Genomic DNA, 5525 nt, shown 5'->3' with positions numbered 1-5525 from the left:
TATTTGGGTTTTTAGTTCTAAAAGTGCTTATTTTATAGAAATGTGATAAAAAATAGTAGTATTATAAGAGAAGTCATTTTTTTTAACTTCTCTATAAGTTTCTAAAAGCTGCAATTTAGTTTTGAAAATTACATTAGACATTAATACTATACTACTACTTTTCATAAGTCAAAAACTCAAAAAAATTACTTTTAAAACTTTCCAAACGGATCTTAAATAAGACAAATTCAGACTAATTTTACCTAATTCTTTTTGTTACCAAATTTTTTCGCATAATTTCGTATCCTTAGATAAAACTAAGCCAATTAATTTGTCTTTTTTTTTTCTCTTTTTCTTTTGTTTTTTTCTTTTTTCTCCTTTCATATGTAGACACCAAAAAAATAATTAATAAAATAAAAAATAAAATTTTTATTACCTTTCTATTAGATTTTTAGTAAGAGAAATGAAATTAGAAGAAAAAATGCTTTTGGAATTATATTAGAAAGTGTGTTTACAAGAGTTTTCTCTGCTATATATAGTAACAGGGGTCACACCACACACTTATTATATCAAGTGTAGCTAATAGCTACCCTTTCTCACTTACAACACTAACACCCCCTCTCAAACTTTGGGGGAGTCAACTACTGATCCTAAGTTTGCCTTTGAAAAATTCAAACAACCTAGAAGATAATGGTTTTGTTAACACATCTGCAATTTGGTCAAGTGCAGGAATGTTAACTACAAACAGTTCTTTCTTATTCACCATTTCTTTTAATGAATGCAAGTCTAATTCCAAATGTTTGCAACGACTATGGAGAACTGGATTGGCTGCAAGCATACACGCACTCTGGTTGTCACAGTAAATTGTTGGAGCAATCTTTTGAGACACACCCAGTTCATTAAGAAGATGCTGTAGTGACACAAGTTCAGACTGCACGGAAGCCAACGCACGATACTCAGTCTCTGTGCTACTATGACTAACTTTAGATTGTTTATGGCACTTCTAGGAAATTAGATTTGTCCCTAGATATACACAGTAGCCAGTGACAGACCGCCGGTCATCGAGATCACTTGCCCAATCTGCATCAGCAAAATCCAAGAGTCTAAAATTAGTACACTTTGAAAAGATAATCCATCACTTACCGTCCCTTTCAAATACCGCAAGATCCTCTTCACTGCTTTTCAGTGATTAAGAGTGGGGTTGTGCATAAATTGCGAAAACTTTATTCACATAAAACACAAGATCAGGCCTTGTCATAGTCAAATATTGGAGAGCCCCTACTATAGAACGATAAAGCTTCGGATCAGAGCAAGGTTTAGAATCATTTGTATAGAGTTTCAAATTCCCAACCATAGGAGTAGGTAAGGCATTTGCTGTTTCCATGTTGGCCTTTTTCAAAATTTTCATTGCATATTTCTTTTGAAATAGGTGTACACGTCCTCCCTGTAAATAAGAAAATTCTATGCCAAGAAAAAAATTTAAATTACCAAGATCTTTAAGAGGGAAATTTGTATTGAGTTGCTTAATTAATAGATCAATTTCATTAGCATCATTTCCAGTGACAACAATGTCATCGATATATACTAACATGTATACGACTGATTTAGGATTTTTTCTTATAAACAGGAAAATATCAGATCGAGTACTTTCAAACCCAAACTTTGTCAATGTTTCTTTCAAAGTTAAGTACCATGTCCGTGGTGCCTGTTTCAGGCCGTACAGGGTCCTATTCAGCTTGCATACCAGGTTAGTATTGCTGTCCTCATAGCCTTGTGGTTGAGTCATAAAAACATGTTCCATTAAAATTCCATTTAAGAAAGCATTATTAAAATCAAACTGACATAGAACCCATCCTTGTGTGATGGCTAGAGTAAGCACAACACGAATAGAAGAAGGTCTTATCACAGGACTATATATCTGCTCATAGTCTATGCCTTCGGTTTGATGAAAATCTTTGGCAACCAGACGAGCTTTATAATGAAAACCTCACTATTAGTGTTTCGTTTAGTGGCAAAAATCCACTTGCTCCCTACTATAGTTGCATTCGGCGGGGGAGTCACAAGACACCAAGTATTGCATTGCCTTAGTGCTTTAAGCTCAGCATCCATAGCCTCCTTTTAGTCAGAGGTTTGGATAGCTTGAGCAGCAGTTTTAGGTACTTGTTGTTTAAGATCAATATCAATATGTGTAATATAGGCCTTTAGCTTGTGTATACCCGCCTTTGATCTTGTTACCATATTGTGTGTATTGGTGGTTAGATGAGGAACCTGACTTGGAGGGGGATCAAGTCCCTGACTAGGGACTTCACTATGCATAGAGACATTAGTCTCTAAAACTGGGTTAGGGGTAATACTAATGTCCTGCAAACTAGTAGGTGTAGGTGATTGCAAATTTGTTCCACCAGTTTGAGTTTGATTTGCGAGCAAGTTACTTGTCATGGTAGTATTTGGTGACTTTAATGTGGAGGGTAAGCTGTAATAAGCATCAGTAATATAGCTAGGAACAGATTCAGTGTTAGTTATGTGAGCAAAAGAATTTTGAAACAAATCATGATAAGAAAAACTCAACTCATCAAAGATCACATGGCGAGATATATAAACTTTTCCAGACTTACTCATACATTTATATCCATGAAATTTAGTGTCATAGCCTAAAAATAAACATTTCTCAAAGTGATATTCAAGTTTATGCTTATTGTATGGTCGAAGAAATGAAAAACAAGTGCACCCAAACACCTTTAACGCACTATAATCTGGTTTTCGATTATGCAATTTTTCAAATGGTGACATAAAATCAAGAACAACAGTAGGTAGTCTATTCATTATATGAACAGCAGTAGCAAAAGCATCTTCCCAAAATTACATGGGAAGAGATGCTGTTGCCAATAATAAAAGACCAATCTCAACTACACTTCTATGTCTTCTCTCTACACTACCCTGCTGTTGATGTGTATATGGACATGAGAGTCTATGTCTAATACCATTATCAGTTAAAAAGGTAGTGAAGACAGCACATACAAATTCTCTTCCATTATCTGTTTGCAAAGATTTTAATTTATGTCCAGTCATCATCTCCATTTGATTTTTAAAGTTCTGAAGGGCATTAAGAGCTTGGGACTTATTAGTCAACAAGTAAATATATGTATATTTAGTACACGCATTTACAAAACTAATGTAATATTTCATACCATTTCTAGATGCAATAGGGGATGGTCCCCATATGTCAGCAAAGATTAACTCTAGAGGATAATTATATGTAGTATTAGAATCACTAAAAGGTAAAGTATGAATCTTAGAAATAGAGTAGATTTCACAAATTTTAGAATGAGGTGGTTTTGTAGGTAAAGGAATATCACATTGTTTAAGAACACGAAAGAGATTATTCATTAAAGTGTGGCCCAATCGTTTGTGCCAAATTTCTACATCATGAACACTTGTACAAGTTGCTGTTAAAGCAGCATTATGATTCCTAAAACTAAGCTTATAATTGTTTAAATTACAATGAAAATTTATAGAAGAAGAAAATTTTGTAGCAGCAGTATGAGAGTTATTATGCAATTGGGTTTCAGACAGAGGAACTGATTTTGGCATATAAAGATCATCAAATGTATAGATGCCATTCTTAGTGATTCCCTGAAGAAGAGGGGCCCGAGTTACCTGATCACGAATGGTACAATGATAAGGCCAAAATTCAAAGAAAACACTATTTTTTTGGACAAATTTCGAAACACTGAGTAAATTTTGTGTGATTGTTGGAATATATAATAGATTTGTCAATTTAAAACCAAGATTGTTATTTTTATTAACGAGAAAAGAGGAACCTGATTTATGAATAGAAATACCTGCACCATTACCTACAAAAAGTTGCTCATGATCAAGATTGCTTGGAGAATGAGAGAACAAATTGTTGGGATTGGCAGTGACATGATGAGATGCTCCTGAGTCAGCATACCAGGATGAGTCTCCAATGGAGGATGTTGTAAACATATATGCTTGTGGCTGATGGAATGAGACAGATGGTGATGAAGGGCATGTATTGGAAAAAGAAAATTGTGGTGAAGGAGTAGGACGTGCTGGGTTTAATTGGAACTGCTGATCAAAGCGATGGTAGCAGCTCCATGTTGCATGACCTACTCTGCCACAAATTTGGAAGTTTATTCTTGGAGGTTGCCATGAGCTCCGACCACCCCTTTAGGATCTACTACCACCACGACCTCGTATTGCACCCATTCCTCTAGTTGATGACGGGAAGAAAGCTTGTGTGAAATTTGCCACGAAAATTGATGAGGATGGAGTCTTGAATCTATCAAGCATATCATCGTACGCTTGAAGAATCATTTCTGCCTCGCTAACAGAGAAAGTGCCCAATTGATATGCTTGATATGATCATCATCATCCAATTGATATGATCATCATCATCCAATTGATCAAGCGTATGATCATATCCAAGCTATTACTGATGGATCATCATTATCCAATTGATACCCAATAGCAGAAAGGGAGTCAACTAGCTTTTGAATTTTGGAGAGATAATCATAAACTGTACCTGTGCTCTTGACACATTTTAAGTGGGATTTCAAGTTTTGAATTCTTGTCTTGGATGTTGAGGAGAAGTAGGTGATGATGGTGGTCCACGCATCACAGAAGCGGGCACAATGAACAATCTTGTTCTTGTATGATGTAGTCATTGAAGCCATGAGCCATGTGGTAAGGGAGAGATCATCTTGCTTTCAGATCTTGAATGCTTCAGTTTCTTGTAGCAGATCTGTTGCAGTATCTTTTACAGAATCCGATTTGGTAGTTGCATCAACTTTTGATGCTGCTGCAAGCAGAGACTTCGTTACATGTTCAAATCTATTAGGAGCATTAGCCCAATTAAGATGAGTCTCCATTGAAAGACTCTGAATTATGAACCATGCTTGATGGCACCATGTATTGAAATTGGTGTCATCAAGCTTTTCAGCTATGGGAATGAGAGGTTGTTTTGTTAAGGATGAAGTAGAAATAAGGAAGGCCATGATCAAAAACTTGATCTTGAAACTCTTGATATCATATTAGATTTTCATTAAGAGAAATAAAATTAGAAGAGAACATGCTTTTGGAATTGTATTAGAAAGTATGTTTACAAGAGTTTTTTCTGCTATATATAGTAAGAAGGGTCACACCACACATCTATTATATCAAGTGTAGCTAATAGCTACCCTTTCTCACTTACAACACTAACACTTTCAATCAAAATATTATAATTCACACATTATAAAAATAATAAAATTAATAATAATTAATCCTTTACTCTATCATTGTATTAATCTTCCTACTTTAGAGGGATTTTCCCATTCTTTCAATAGTGAAATTCAACATTTTGAATCCGTTTACAATTTCACATTAACAATGGAAAAAAGAGAGAGGGGCTATAGAAATCATAATCATAAAAGTATATGAAAGATTCACAAACATCATCTCACTTGTTTATTAACAAATTGTATTTTATTGATAAGAATCATAACTACTACAAAGCAAACCTGAAAATATTTCGTTGCCATCAT

The sequence above is a fragment of the Arachis hypogaea genome, chromosome 17 (genome assembly GCF_003086295.3).
Source record: "Arachis hypogaea cultivar Tifrunner chromosome 17, arahy.Tifrunner.gnm2.J5K5, whole genome shotgun sequence".
NCBI classification, from domain to species: Eukaryota; Viridiplantae; Streptophyta; class Magnoliopsida; order Fabales; family Fabaceae; genus Arachis; species Arachis hypogaea.
The sequence above is the reverse complement of the archived record's forward strand: the minus strand, read 5'-3'. Positions refer to the sequence as shown.